General features: G+C 48.9%; 1 protein-coding gene and 1 non-coding gene across 2 annotated transcripts in view; both read right to left on the reverse strand.

The window, feature by feature from the left end:
• EPHB3 (EPH receptor B3) overlaps nt 1–16,522 on the reverse strand; it is a 118,411-nt gene that overhangs the window by 78,808 nt on the left and 23,081 nt on the right. The window lies entirely within an intron of this gene.
• TRNAI-GAU (transfer RNA isoleucine (anticodon GAU)) lies at nt 8,979–9,047 on the reverse strand. The gene has a single exon. It is a non-coding gene; the product is annotated as a tRNA-Ile (tRNA).

The following is a 16,522-nucleotide window of genomic DNA, read 5'->3' on the forward strand; positions in this document are numbered from 1 at the left end:
GAAACAAATCCAGTTCACCAGATTAGCCTCCGCCGCTCATGTGGAGGAGTGGGGAATCAAACCCGGTTCTCCAGAACAGACTCCATCCCTCCAAACCACTGCTCTTAACCACTACACTACACCACACCAAACAAGGGACAAAGGCTGTGAAAGGATTCTTTCAACCACTCCCTTTGCTGAAAGAAAAAAAAACAAGGGAGGAGGAGAGAGGAAAGAAGAAAAGACATAAATGGACATTTGTTCTTCCCCCTAAAAAATTAGAGTTCGTTAGCACCCTGAAAGACCAACAAAATCCATGACTTAAAATTCACTTTGCCAGATTCCAGCGGCATCCGACCATTGGTTCTTGACAAAATGAGCTTTGTCTCACAAAAGCTTATACCCTGGAAAATTTTGTTGGTTTTTAAGGTGCTACTAGACTCAAATTTTGTTCTACTCCTAACAACTTTGTAGAAGGTCCCAGGTTCAATCCCCAGCATCTCCAGTCAAAGGGACTAAGCAAGAAGGCGATGTGAAAGACCTCTGCCTGAGTAGAGCCGCTGCTGGTCTGAGTAGACAATACTGACTTTGATGGACCTTGATGGTCTGGTTCAGTATAAGGCAGCTTCATGTGTTCAACTAGCTCTGGCCTGGGTGGCCTAGGCTAGCCTGTTCTTGTCAGATCTCAGAAGCTAAGCAGGATCGGCCCTGGTTAGTACTTGGATGGGAGACCATCAAAGGGCTGCTATGCAGAGGCAGGCAATGGCAAACCACCTCTGCAGGACTCTGGCCTTGAAAACCCTACAGGGTTGCCGTAAGTCAGATGTCGCTTGATGGCGCTTTCCACAACTGCAGACTAACATGCCTACCCACCCGAAACAATCTTCCCCTTACAAAGAAACTCATGCCTCTGGGGAAGGCTCCTGGATCCAAAGAATACCGTCATGAACAGTACAGAACCACAGGACCCAAACTGAGACTCTGGATAAGAACATAAGAAAGGCCGTGCTGGATCAGACCAAGGCCCATCAAGTCCAGCAGTCTGTTCACACAGTGACCAACCAGGTGCCTCTAGGAAGCCATCCAGAGTGGACAGTACAGACTTTCATACACCCTGGTTAGTACTTGGATGGGAGACCACCAAGGAAGTCGAGGGTTGTGACATGGAGGCAGGCAATGGCTAGCCAGCTCTCTTCGTCTTTTGCCTTGAAAGCACTTTAGGGTCATCAGAAGTCAGCTGCAACCTGATGGAACTTTCCACTGCCAATGGGATGTGCACGGACCACCGGGGCCAGATCACACTCTTCAAGATATGGCTGTGGCTGGCATATCAGCAGATGCTGATAAAAGATGCTATGTGTCACATGAACACATGAAGCTGCCGTATACTGAATCAGACCCTTGGTCCATCAAAGTCAGTATTGTCTACTCAGACCGGCAGTGGCTCTCCAGGGTCTCAGGCAGAGGTCTTTCACATCACCTACTCGCCTGGTCTCTTTAACTGGGGATGCCGGGGATTGAACTTGGAACCTTCTGCATGCCAAGCCAAGGCTCTACCACTGAGCCACAGCCCCTCCCCAAAACATACTATCACATGAACACATGAAGCTGCCTTATACTGAATCGGACCCTTGGTCCATTAGAGCCAGTATTGTGTACTCAGACCAGCAGAGGCTCTCCAGGGTCTCAGGTGGAGGTCTTTCACATCACCTTCTTGCCTAGTCCCTTTAACTGGAGAGGCCGGGCATTGAACACGGGACCTTCTGCATGCCAAGCAGATGCTTTACAAACTGAGCCACAGCCCCTCCCCTGAGCCATCAACCATGGGCCAGGATCCAGCAGCACCCCTAAGGTACAAAGCCGCTCCTCCAGGGGAGCGCAACGCCCTCCAGGACAAGCTGACACCCAGTCCTTGAGCAGGTTTGCTATTGACCATCATACTATAATCAGATGCAGGCCCCACCCCAGGTTTCCCAGTAAGAAACCAGATCCCCCCCCCCTCCGGTAAGTAATCCAAAGAGAGTTTTGGAGAGAACCTCAGGCAGAAACTCGTGAGATGTTTATGTCACTAGATTGTAAACCATTTTATACCTTTTATATAGCACCTTGGGCAATTTTTTTAATTGAAAGGCTGGCTTAGTAAATTTTATAAACAACAGTAAATGAAAAGGTGCAGGACTGGAAGACCAGCGCATGAAACAAAACAAAAACATGCAAAAAGGAAATGGATAGTAGGGGCTTTAGAAGGGAGGGGGAAAGCAACAAGCTAATCAACACCCCCAGCCCCCGAAATGCAGAGACCACCATGGAGGCAGAAGGTAATAAATCCCCCACATTTTAGCTGTATTGCTCTTGATTGTAAAACTGGTATTAACTGTAAAACTGGTTCAGGCACGTCAAAGAGGTACAGGGATTTGCTCGCTGGGAGAATTTTTAGGGCATTTCCAAGCAGGGACTCTCTAGGGAAAGGTCCGTGGCTCGCAGCGGACTAGAGCGGGTCGTTAAAAAAAGACGGAGAAAAGGGGCTATGATTCATTAAATGTTGCAGGTGATTATAACCCTCCAACCCCATCCCGTATCACCGCAGGGACCCCACGGCAAGCATTTCAGTGGCTACAGCATGGCCACCAACCACCATGGGAGTTCTCAAACTCTTGGTAAAATTGGGCTGGCGATTTTACACGTATCAGTTATCATCAGTGCTCATAAAACCAGCTCGACAGAACCAAAAATCAACTGTAAACACGAATCTGGTTGATGCTCTCATGCCAAAAGCAAAACTCATGGAATTTGGCCCTTGAAAAGCCCATTCTTGTAGTCGAAGGACTTCAGTCATTCAAATACACCCCCATTGACAGGAAACCCAACTCTTCCCATAGCTTCAGACTGCAGGAGAAGATCCACAGTGGGTAAGAAATCAGCTCGTCTGATGTTACTGACTTATCATAGAATCGTAGAGTTGGAAGGGACCACCAGGGTCATTTAGTCCAACCCTCTGCACAAAGCAGGAAATTCACAATCACCTCCCCCCCCCACACACACACCCCAGTGACCCCTGCTCCATGCCAAGAAGAAGGCAACAAAAACCCTCCAGGATCCCTGGCCAGTCTGGCCTGGAGGAAAATCCCTTCCTGACCCCAAAGTGGCAATCGGCATTACCCTGGGCATGTAAGAAAGGGCCACGAGAGCCAAACACTGGCGCAACCCTTCCTGCCCTCCCTCTCATGATCTGCCTGAGTTCACAGAATCACTGACTTCTTATGGAGGAACCCCTGGCCCAGTTCCAAAGATTCTCAGGATTAGCCAGAAAGCAATTTGAAAACTACTGATCAAATGTACAGTGAACAGTAATTGTATTCCATACATAGTGGGTCAACACACAAGCAAAGCATTTCCCTTTTCCCTGCACTGATTCCTTTGTGATGATATCTTATACTCCACTGGGCTACTTTCTTTCTCCTCCTCTTGGTTTTGCCTACAGGGTTGGATCCAGCAAACCCAATACATAAGAAAGGCCATGCTGGATCAGACCAAGGACCATCAAGTCCAGCAGTCTGTTCACACAGTGGCCAACCAGGTGCCTCTAGGAAGCCCACAAATAAGACCACTGCAGCAGCATTGTCCTGCCTGTGTTTCACAGCACCTAATATAACAGGCATGCTCCTCTGATCCTGGAAAGAACAGGTATGCATCATGACTAGTAGCCATTTTGACTAGTAGACAAGTAGCCATGAATAGCTCTCTCCTCCATGAACATGTCCACTCCCCTCTTAAAGCCTCCAAGTTGGCAGCCATCACCACAACCTGGGGCAGGAAGTTCCACAACTTAACTATGTATTGTGTGATGTAATACTTCCTTTTATCTGTTTTGAATCTCTCACCCTCCAAGCTTTAGCAGATGACACCCACATTCTGGTATGATGAGAGAGGGAGAAAAGCTTCTCCCTGTCCACTCTCTCCATACCATGAATAATTTGATAGACCTTTATTATGTAATAGAGTAATAGTAGTAGTACTTCACTAATAGTAGTACTTTCAAACAGCAGAAGGAGAGGGGACATGTGGGGTCACAGTAGGACAGATAAGTCTGCTGGAATCACTAAAATGGCAGACCCTTGAACACATGAACACATGATGTTGCCTTATACTGAATCAGACCCTTGGTCCATCAAAGTCAGTATTGTCTACTCAGACTGGCAGCGGCTCTCCAGGGTCTCAGGCAGAGGTCTTTCACATCACCTCCTTGCCTGGTCCCCTTAACTGGAGATGCCAGGGATTGAACCTGGGACCTTCTGAATGCCAAGAAGATGCTCTGCCACTGAGCCACAGCCACCCGCTCCCGTCCCTTCAGTCCTCATACAAGTGTCACCAGGGTGTAGTGGTTAGAGTAGGATCCGGGAGACCCAGATTGATTCTGAGTCTGCCATGGAAGCTTGCTGGGTAATCTTGGGCCAGTCACTCGATCTCTCTCAGCGTAACCAACCTCACAGAGTCGTTGTTGTGATGATAAAATGGAGGAGAGGAGAGAGAAAAAACACTGTAAGCAATTTGGGGGAAGAAAACAGGGCGTAATTATCTAAAAATAAATAATTCACAATATGGCCTTTGTGGAGGATTAACATTTGTCTACCAGGAATGTAATGAAGGGACATGTCCATAAACAGGATGGGTGGATCTCATCAAGGGAGTCTTGGGCTCACGGAAGTTGCTACACCCTTACCTGGGAGCCACAGTGTTCAAGAGGGGACACGTCCTGGAGAAAGAGAAAATTTCTCACCAAGAGGTTCGTCCACAGCTACTGATCATGGTGACCAAAAAGAACCTCCAATTCCACAGGCAGTAAGAAGAAGAGTTGGTTTTTATACGCCGACTTTCTCTACCACTTAAGGAAGAATCAAACCGACTTAGTCACCTTCCCTTCCCCTCTCCACAACAGACACCCTGTGATGTAGGTGGGGCTGAGAGAGCTCTAAGAGAGCTGTGACTAGCGCAAGGTCACCCAGCTGGCTTTGTGTGTAGGAGTGGGGGGGGGGACAAATCTAGTTCACCAGGTGAAGGAGTGGGGAATCAAACCCGGTTGTCCAGATCAGAGTCCACCGCTCCAAATCACCGCTCTTAACCACTACACCACGCTGGCTCTCTGATAACATCTGAATATCAGTTCTAGGGGGTAACGTCAGGGGGAGGCCTTGGGGACTGTGCTCTGTTTGATGCCCCCCCAGGGCAACTGGCTGGCTGTTGGACTAGATGGACCACTGGTCTGAGCCAGCAGGGCTTTTCTTAGGTTTTTAACCAGGGCATTCCCCCAGTTAGTGCAGCCGTGCTATCATAGCTACCCATGCAAGTCCATATCAGTCATTATACAGACCAGCGCAGTCTGAAAGTATGTCCTTTGTCTGAATTGTAAGGGTTGGGAACCCTCAAACAATGTACATGAACGCCCATGTAAGGCTGACCTGGACAGCCCAGTCTCGTCACATCTCGGAAGCTAAGGAGGGTCAGCCCTGGTAAGTACTTGGATGGGGGACGACCAAGGAAGTCATAAGAACATAAGAACATAAGAAAAGCCCTGCTGGATCAGACCAAGGCCCATCAAGTCCAGCAGTCTGTTCACACAGAGGCCAACTAGGTGCCTCTAGGAAGCCCACAAACAAGACGACTGCAGCAGCATTATCCTGCCTAATATATTAGGCATGCTCCCCTGATTCTGGAGAGAATAGGTATGCAGCATCATGACTAGTACCCATTTTTACTAGTAGTCACGAATGGGCAGCCATCACCACATCCTGAGGCAGGGAGTTCCACAAGTTAACGATGTGCTGTGTGAAGAAATACTTCAGTTTATCTGTTCTGAATCTCTCAACTTCCAAAAGAACATAAGAAAGGCCATGCTGGATCAGAACAAGGTCCATCAAGTATAGCAGTCTGTTCACACAGTGGCCAAGCCTTCCAAGTTGGCAGCCATCACCACATCCTGGGACAGGGAGTTCCACAATTTAACTACAAGTCCAGGGCTGCTCTACAGAGGCAGGCAATGGCCAACCACCTCTGGCTCTCGCCTTGAAAACCTTCCAGGGTCGCCCATAAATCAGCTGCAACTTGACAGCACTTGACACCCAGGGCTGTCGGGAAGCGTCCTTGGAGGCTGGCAGAATACGTGAGCATAAAAGGAAGCAATGGGAAAAAAGAGAGATTGATCACAGCAAGCCCTGTCAAGGCCAAGGAGAAGAAGGAAAGGAGGGGGGGAGTTAAAACGCAGATCAAATCACAGTGGAAAGCATGCAAGAGCTGTGCCAACCATTTCTCCTGGGATATGTCCCAAGACATACCAGGAACATAATGCGAGCCTCCTTTCGGGTGGTGCCCCTGATTAGAGCTCGGATTCAAGTGTTTTTTTTCCGCGATGGACAAGTCAGAACTTCATTAAAGAGGCACTGACTTCCTCATAACGTTCCTTGTAATGGTTTGGACAGACTTCAGAAGGAAAGCAGACCTCTCTCTCGTGTTCTTGGCAGCTGAACGAGGGAGGCTGGGGTGTCTCTTTGCAAGCGGTTAGATGCTGATAGACAGATGATCCAGCCGGGTCGGCTCGAGCGGCCAATGGGAGCTCCTATCTGCAAGCCACCTTGCTGGAGAGGGGAAAACATCGATTTATTATTGTCGAAGGCTTTCAAGGTCAGAGTTCATTGGTTCTTGTAGGTTATCCGGGCTGTGTGACTGTGGTCTTGGTATTTTCTTTCCTGATGTTTCGCCAGCAGCTGTGGCAGGCATCTTCAGAGGAGTAACACTGAAGGAGAGACACTGTTCTTCAGTGTTACTCCTCTGAAGATGCCTGCCACAGCTGCTGGCGAAACGTCAGGAAAGAAAATACCAAGACCACGGTCACGCAGCCCGGATAACCTACAAGAACCAATCGATTTATTAATTCAGGTATATATGCCATCTCCTTGACCTTGTAGCTCGTAGGTGGCTTGCAATTCCAAACATTACAAAAAATACAGAATACAGTCAAGCTGATTAAATTGCACGGGGAAAGGTACCAGATGGTTATTAGGAGTCGTTCAACAGTGGAATCGGCTACCTAGGGAGGTGGTGAGCTCCCCCTCACTGGCAGTCTTTAAGCAGGGGCTGGACAAGCACTTGTCCGGGGTGCTCTAGGCTGATCCTGCATTGAGCAGGGGGTTGGCTGTTGATGGAGAGATGGGTGTGTGTGTGTGGGGTGGCCTGGATGACCCCTTCCAACTCTACGACTCTATGATTGTAAGCTCGATCTATGCCCCCCCACAACTGGCCAGCTTGGGAAATAATTACAACTGGAGGAAGGCAGCGTCACACTCTCGGCATTCAGGCACCTATTGGCACAATTAATCCCGGCAGCGTTCTAAACAGACGCACAAAGGCCTTTGGCGGGAGGCCCTTTGTCTGAGACAAAAAAGCCACCCGCAGAAGAGAACCTGAGGTTGCACTTTTCCCGCTGACATGCGTTTTGCGAACACAAAAGCACAGCCACACAGAGCGACGGTGTAGCGGGGTCAGTCCCCGAGGGGAAGCTCTTTCCGCACGCTCCCCCCGCCCAGCACTCCCACCCCAAGAGCCAAACTGCCCACATTTATCCTGCAAGATTCCTGGCTGCTTCGTCTTTCTGAAGGATCCTTCATTTCCCCAGTCATGGGACAAAGACGCTTGCCGTTCTCCTGGCTACAAATGCTTGTAATTAAAGACCCGTCCACTCAACGTCGGGACATTTTGCAGGCAATAAATGTGCTATTTCTCTCTCGCACGCGCGCTTTTTAAAAAGGAATCTAGACAATTTCCTTCCAAAATAGTTGTTGCAGAAAACACACACGCAACCCATATGCTCCCTGCAACAGTGACATATTTTGCCATCATGAAAACAGGATTCTCCTTCCATACACCCACGGCTATCATGAGCATCGTGTGGAATGCAGCTCTGCAAGTTATCGCAGGCACCCACTGGACAGCGCCCGTGTCATCGCCCGCGTCAAGCTATACAATTCCATCTTCCGCCTGTCTATATATAATCTTACTTTAGAGGCTAAGGGTTCCCCCCTCCCACAGTATATCCAGCCATCTTTCCGAAAGGACTAAATAACACTAGAGCAGTTATCCCTGCTCCGCAAACTACACCTCTGTCTCTGTTTTGTGAATCTTTTGCTTTTTAAAGTGTTCTTTTAAAATTTGAAGCCTATGTGCTTCTTCCCCCCAGGGCCGAAGGGGGGAAGAAGAAGAAAGAAGGAAGAAGAAAGAAAAAAAGGAAGAAAAAAGGAAGAAGGAAGAAAGGAGGAGAAGAAGAAGAGTTGGTTTTTATATGCCAACTTTCTCTACCACTTAAGGATCACATTTCCTTCCCTTCCCCTCCCCACAACAGATACACTGTGAGGTAGGTGGGGCTTAGAGAGCTGTGACTACCCCAATGTCACTCAGCTGGCTTCATGCATAGGAGTAGGGAAACCAACCCATTTCATTGTCAAACAGAGGCAAGCACTACAGCTAACAACCCCAATTCCATCAGGACCGACGGCCGCTCCATTGTCTTTGTAATCGGCAATCGTCCTTCATTTATTCCAAATCTGGAATACAAATGGTACTCCTACAGCCCTTTGCCGTCCACCTCAGGTTAAAGACTAACATCTTAAAGTGATGCTTCCTCCAAGCCAGGTGCCAGAAGGCCTCCATAAATCCTCCTCTGTATTATTAATTAAAAGGAAGAAAGGGCTGGCGCTTGTATTATGTTTGCCAACCCTAACCTCACAAAGAGCCAGCTAGGTCAACCTCACTTGCATGCTCAGCAAAGCCCACGCTTGCTTGACAGCAGGCTTCAAAAACAAGCCTCAAACACATGAACACATGCAGCTGCTTTATACTGAATCAGACCCTCGGTCCATCAAAGTCAGTATTGTCTACTCGGACCGGCAGCCGCTCTCCAGAGTCTCAGGCAGAGGTCTTTCACATCACCTATCTGCCTAGTCCCTTTTAACTGGAGATGCCAGGGATTGAACCTGGGACCTTCTGCATATCAAGCAGATGCTCTACCACTGAGCCACGGCCCCTCCCCAAAAGATACTATCACATGAACACACGCAGCTGCCTTACACTGAACCAGACCCTTGGTCCATCAAAGTCAGTATTGTCTACTCAGACCGGCAGCGGCTCTCCAGGGTCTCAGGCAGAGATCTTTCACACAACTTACTTGCCTAGTCCCTTTAACAGGAGATGCTGGGGATTGAACCTGGGACCTTCTGCATGCCAAGCAGATGCTCTACCACTGAGCCACAGCCCCTCCCCTCTCCAGGGTCTCAGGCAGAGGTCTTTCACATCACCTACCTGCCTAATCCTTTTAACAGGAGATGCTGGGGATTGAACCTGGGATGTTCTGCATGCCAAGCAGATGCTCTACCACTGAGCCATGGCCCCTCCCCATGGCTCTCCAGGGTCTCAGGCAGAGAGAAGGGTCTTTCCCATCACCTACTTGCCTAGTCCCTTTAACTGGAGATGCCGGGGATTGAACCTGGGACCTTCTGCATGCCAAGCAAAGGCTCTACCACTGAGCCACAGGAGGGAGGCCAAAAGGGTGACGTGGCGGCCCCCAGCAGTCCTGGCCTCCAGCACCACAACAGGACATGAGCCCCCGTGTCAGGGGACGGCCGACAAAAAAGAGAGCTGAGTGCGGCTGAAAGAGTGCAGGGCACGCCTGCTTCGTGCTCCCGCCTGGCATTCCCCGGAGAACCGGAGCTGTCAGGGCAAAGCTATTCCAGGCCCACGAAAGGCCGTGACCCCTGCAGAGCGTTGCAAAGGGGCCTGGGGGTGGGGTGGGGAACCGTGGGCTCCACCGCCTTTGATGTGCGGGCAAGCGGCTGTGTGCCGGCTCCCCCTGCAGGTGATGCGGGGCCGCTGCAGCCGAGCCGTCAGCGAGACCTTTCCCCGGTGCTGTCCCTCTATCCCACGTCCTGCCGTCACACCCCTGGCCCTGAGTTCGGAAACAAAGCAAAACCCTCGAGGAGGAAAGTGGGTTGGAAACGCGTTAAATACAGATGTGGGGGGTGGGCTGCATGGCCTCTTCCAACTCTACGACTCTATGATTCTAAGCGATGTCCCCCCACCCAGCTGGCCACAGCAAACTGACATTTAATGTGCTTTAAACACACACACACATTTGCGCCTTGCAAAAATGCTCAGTGTTCCAGGTCGAGGAAGAAATTTTTTTGCAATTTCAGCCCCCAGAATTATCTTTGCCAGAACCTGGAAACTTTCAACAATACCAAAAATATCAGAGTGGGAGGATAAACTTTTATGAATTTGCTTGAATGGCCAAGCTCACAAATCTAGGGAACATGAAACCTCCTGATTTATTCCAAGGAAGATGGAAGCTGTTTTATCAATATTATTGATTTTATTATGTTTATCTTAAAATGATACTAGAGCTAATTGTAAAATACAGTCATGTAGATAGTAAGGCATATATGAAATTATACCGTAAATATCTATTTGCAATTTTATATAGATAGCCAACGCCGAATCCTAGCAGAAGTCACTGACGCAGGAGCCGCAAAATTCAAGGTTTTCATTTGAGAGCATTTTTGCATTTTTGCCCTCTCGATATGGTCTACACCACATCTCTCGACAAGAGGCAGCAGCGCCAGAGGTCACAGCTGACCTATATCATGCCGAGATTGACAGCTTGTCTAAGCAACGGTTGCGTTAATACAGGAAATCATACCACTAACATGCAACAATATCGTTATCACTTCATGTGGCGGCGAGATGTTTACTTCTACGCTTTGGTAAACCAGAGTCACTCTTCAAACATTTTAAGGGTGGCTCTTGTGCACAGGTCTTGGTTATTTCGAACCCTGGTTATTTCGGCCAGCCTCACTCCTGTGACTTTTAACAGCAAGGAAACGTAGAAATTCACGAAACCCGTCCTTTTCCTGCCACGTTGGGAAGCGGTCAGGAAAACTAAATGCCCAGCAGTGCCATCTGAAGAAACGCTGTCTCGGGATCAAGTCACTGAATTGACCCTCAGTAGGATTCCAAGATTAAGAGCCCCGTGGCGCAGAGTGTTAAGCTGCAGTACTGCAGTCCAAGCTCTGCTCACAACCTGAGTTTGATCCCGACGGAAGTTGGTTTCAGGTAGCCGGCTCAAGGTTGACTCAGCCTTCCATCCTTCCGAGGTCGGTGAAATGAGTACCCAGCTTGCTGGGGGTAAAGGGAAGATGACTGGGGAAGGCACTGGCAAACCACCCCGTAAACAAAGTCTGCCTAGGAAACGTGCGGATGTGATGTCACCCTGTGGGTCAGTAATGACCCAGAGGGGACTACCTTTACCTTCCAAGCAGACCTGCAAAGGTGCATCAGAATGCTCTCAAAGGCATAGGAACAAGGTCAGGAGATTTTAAAAGGGTAGCTATCTCAAGCTAAAATCTACCTCCCTGTCATCCAACAGTGCGCCAGGAGCTGTAGAGAATGTCAGGACGGCAGAGAGCTTCTGCCCAGAGGACCTGGGTGTGGCAGAGACGGTTGAAAGAGTCAGGACCAAGGTTTTGGAGGTATTAAAAATTCTGAGGTAGCAGAATCAAATATCTGTTAGATCAGGTCAAGCCTGAACTCTCCCTAGAAGCTAAAATGACTAAACTGAGGCTGTTGTACTTTGGTCACATCACGAGAAGACAAGACGCACTGCAAAAGACCATAATGCTAGGAAAAGCTGCAGGCAGCAGGAAAAGTGGAAGACCCGATGTGAGACCGACTGACTCTATAAAGGAAGCCACGGCCCTCAGTTTGCAAGACCTGAGCAAGGCTGTTAAGAACATAAGAAAGGCCCTGCTGGATCAGACCCAGGCCCATCAAGTCCAGTAGTCTGTTCACACAGTGGCCAACCAGGTGCCTCTAGGAAGCCACAAACAAGACAAGTGCAGCAGCAGCATCCCACCTGTGTTCCATATCACCTAATATAATAGGCACACTCCTATGATCCTGGAGAGCATAGGTATGCATCATGCTCCTCTGATCAAGGAGAGAATAGGCATGCATCATGACTAGTATCCATTTTAAATAGTAGCCATGAATACCCCCTCTTCTCCATGAACATGTCCACTCCCCTCTTAAAGGCTTGGACGTTTTGGAGGTCATTAATTCGTAGGGCCACCATTAATTCACAGGGCCGCCATAAGTTGGAAGTTATTTTCCAGCACTTAACACACACATCATCTATGCAAGCCAATACAACAGAGGCCACACCCATACACAGTAGGCATAGGCAAACATTTCATACTGTATTTATTTACGCATTTGTCAACGGTTGGGGTGCTTCCATTTTTAATGCCGGTTTTATAGATTGGTTTGTATCATGCCTGCCAGCTGCACGGACATTCTATACAACACACTTGTTATTTATGCAAACAATGTACACCATGGACTGGTACAACAGACATGTGATGAAACATGTCTAACAAAATAAAGAAAAATATAGTAAAAACAGAGAATCACAGGTTATGTTTGCACACTGGGATCAGGCCGGCACAGCAAATGAGGCATTTGAAATCGTCCCAACAAGGGGGAAGAAAAACACAGCAGAATTCTTTAAGCATCCAGGAAAATGTACAGCCCCCTCCCCCCCATTTAAGAACATAAGAAAGGCCCTGCTGGATCAGACCAAGGTCCATCAAGTCCAGCAATCTGTTCACACCGTGGCCAACCAGGTGCCTCTAGGAAGCCCACAAACAAGACAACTGCAGAAGCATTATCCTCCCTGTGTTCCACAACAACTAGTATCATAGGCATGCTCCTCTGATACTGGAAAGAATAGGTATGCATCATGACTAGTATCCATTTTTACTAGGAGCCATGGCTAGCCCTCTCCTCCATGAACATGTCCACTCCCTTCTTAAAACCTTCCAAGTTGGCAGCCATCACCACATCCTGGGGCAGGGAGTTCCACAATCTAACTATGCGTTGTGTGAAGATATACTTCCTTTTATCAGTTTTGAATCTCTCACCCTCCAGCTTCAGCAGATCATAGAATCATAGAGTTGGAAGGGACCACCAGGGTCATCTAGTCCGACCCCCTGCACAAAGCAGGAAATTCACAACTACCTCCCCCCAACAAATTCACAACTACCTCCCAATGGGTTGAAATTAAATCAAAAGAGTTTCCATCTAGACATTAGGAAGAACTTCTTGACAATTAGAACAGTTCCTCAGAGGAACAGGCTTCCTCGGGAGGGGGTGAGCTCTCCTTCCCTGGAGGTTTTTAAGCAGAGGTTAGATGGCCATCTGTCAGCAATGCTGATTCTATGACCTTAGGCAGATCAAGAGAGGGAGGGCATCTTGGCCATCTTCTGGGCATGGAGTAGGAGTCACTGGGGGGGTGAGGTACTTGTGAATTTCCTGTATTGTGCAGGGGGTTGGACTAGATGACCCTGGTGGTCCCTTCCAACTCTATGATTCTGATTCTATGAAATTACCCCACAGATGACCCTGAGTTCTGGTATTATGAGAGAGGGAGAAAAGCTTCTCCCTGTCCACTCTCTCCATACATTTCCCCTCCACCGGGAAACAGACGGATCCCTGCCAGCCATCGCCACCCTCTCCCCATTTTCTCATCTTGATTAGGTGTTGCCACACACCCCTAATAAAGCTGTTTCCAGCCCAGGCTTGCCACAAGCCCCATCTGCTAAGGCAGGCAGGCCTCTCCCCCTTTCCTCGCCTCTCCCTCCTTGGCCTCGGAGGGGAACAGAGAGGGGCCACAGGGTCGCAAGCCACGTCCCCAGACACCGGCCCACCTCACAAGCATGGGCAAATCAGCCCCGACTTGCCTCTGCGCCCCCTCACAGCCCACAATGCACAGGTAGGCAGTGTTTACCCAGACGGGCAGCGGCATCACTCAGCAGGGAGGGCGGGGTGGCTGCCTGCCTTCCCAACAACATGCAACGCCAGACAGGAACTTGTTATTCTCTGGAGCAACTTTGCAAAAAAGATTTTTTTAGATAAATAACTCTGGGACTCCTAGAGCCACGCCTTGAAGAGAGAGGAAAGGAGAGCTGCATTGTTCAACGTGGGGCCCATTCACAGGAAAGCCCCGTGGTCCCCAGCAGACAGCCTGAGCCAAAATTTACGACTAAGCGGCTCCCAAATCCAGTACGAAGGATTTCTCCTCCCTCTCTTGGGGGCTGCCCAAATCGACATGGTTACAGAAGCAAAAAAATCACTGACTATTAAGAACATAAGAAAAGCCATGCTGAATCAGACCAAGGACCATCAAGTCCAGCAGTCTGTTCCCACAGTGGCCCAACCAGGTGCCTCTAGGAAGCCCACAAACAAGACGGCTGCAGCAGCACCATCCTGCCTGTGTTCCACTGAGCACCTAATACTCCTCTGATCCTGGAGAGAATAGGTATGCATCATGACTAGCGTTCATTTTGACTAGTAACCATGGATAGCCCTCTCATCCATGAACATGACAACTCCCCTCTTAAAGCCTTCGAAACTGGCAATCATCACCACATCCTGGGGCAGGGAGTTCCACAACTGAACTATGTGTTGTGTGAATAAATACTTTCTTTTAACGGTTTTGAATCTCTCGCCCTCCAGTTTCAGCAGATGACCCCACATTCTAGGATTATGAGAGAGGGAGATAAGCTTCTCCCTGTCCACTCTCTCCATACCATGCATGATTTGATAGACCTCTATCCTGTCTCCCCATAACCGTCTTCTTTCCAAGCTAAACAGCCCTAGGCATTTTAACCACTCCTCATAGGGCAGTTGCTCTAGCCCCCTGATCATTTTGGTTGCTCTTTTCTGCACCTTCTATTCCCAGTCCTTATGTGTCCTGATGCATTACTGTCCCCAGGTGTGGATCACTGGAGCAATAGCAGGGAAAACAAAGACATTCTTCTAAGCCCATGAGTCACGGAGACTTATTTATTCAGGAGATTTGCACACAGCCTCGATCCAGAGATTAGATCAAAGGGGCTAACGAGAAAAAGACCCAACTCTTAGGGGGGAAACCCAAATTAAAACATTACAAAAATATCTTGTTAAAATTAACACGGACAACACCAACCATCCCAAACTATGACCAATAAAAACCGCAAAGCTCTCAACAGCTCGTCTTTTGCGACTGCACAGATTTTCCTGCAGAATCTGGAGCTCTCTCCTTCACGTCCATGAAAGACTCCAGTATTTAGCGAGAAAGATACCGAGCACCCAACACAGCTCTATGCCTGGGTCTCATTATGGAAGCACCAGGGCCAGAGAGAGAAACGGCCACTCCACTTCAGTATACTCATTCCAGGGAGAAGATGCAAGTCGCCTAAATAAGATTCATGGGGAAAGCCGGTTTCCCCTTCCCATTTTTGAGAATGCACAGCACCAATGAGCATTCCCTGCTTAAGGGAGGGGCTGGGGCTCAGTGGTAGAGCATCTCCTTGATATGCAGAAGATCCCAGGTTCAATCCCCGGCATCTCCAGTTAAAGGGACCAGGCAAGTAGGTGATGTGACAGACCCCTGATGGAGACCCTGGAGAGCCGCTGCCGGTCTGAGTAGATGATACTGACTTTGATGGACCAAGGGTCTGGTTCAATATAAGGCAGTCTCAAGTGTTTTGTTTTGTTTTTTAAACAAAGTGTTCATTGCATGCCTCCAGTCTATCAATATCCCATCTTTCTGTAACTTTTCTTGTTCCACCCCTTTTAAAAAACTGGTAAACACTCCAATACTGAAACCAGAAGAGAGCATCAAATCATAGAGTTGGAAGCTGACCATCAGGGTCAACTAGTCCAACCCCCTGCACAATGCAGGAAATTCACAACTACCTCCCCCCCACCACACACAAAGTGACCCCTACTCCATGCCCAGAAGATTGCCAAAAAGAAAACCCCTCCAGGATCCCTGACCAATCTGGCCTGGAGGAAAATTGTTTCCTGACCCCAAAGTGGCGGTCGGCATGTCCCTGGGCAGTAAGAAAGGGCCACGAGAGCCAAACACTGACTCTTCCCTTCCTGCCCTCCCTCTCATGATCTGCCTGCAGATTCAGCCTTGCTGTCAGATGGCCATCTAGCCTCTGCTTAAAAACCTCCAAGGAAGAGTACCCACCACCTCCCGAGGAAGCCTGTTCCACGCGCGTCAAGCAAATACTTGTGCCGGGGGAAAAAAATCTTCCTGCTGTTTTCACTGATTTGCATCTCATGTGCTCTGAACCCAGAATCCATGTCGGCTTCCATGGGTATCCTGCCTGCCCTCAAGGGAGTCCACGGTGACGTTTGTGAAATTATCCATCGTCCTAACAACAAACTGAGGTAGTTAATCGCCAAAGGTGACCTAGTGCGCTTCACGCCCATGTCCCCAGTTGATACTCAACACTGCATCTGTGCCACACAGATCTTGGAAGCCAAGCAGGGTCAGCTCTGGATAGTATTTGGATGAGAGACCACCGAGAAATTCCAGGGTCACTACATACCTTTTGATGTTAGAAGGAAATACTACTAGGAGAGCATTTAGCTCAATGTCCGGCTATGCCCTCTG

This window comes from Euleptes europaea, chromosome 5, assembly GCF_029931775.1.
Source record: "Euleptes europaea isolate rEulEur1 chromosome 5, rEulEur1.hap1, whole genome shotgun sequence".
Taxonomy (NCBI): domain Eukaryota; kingdom Metazoa; phylum Chordata; class Lepidosauria; order Squamata; family Sphaerodactylidae; genus Euleptes; species Euleptes europaea.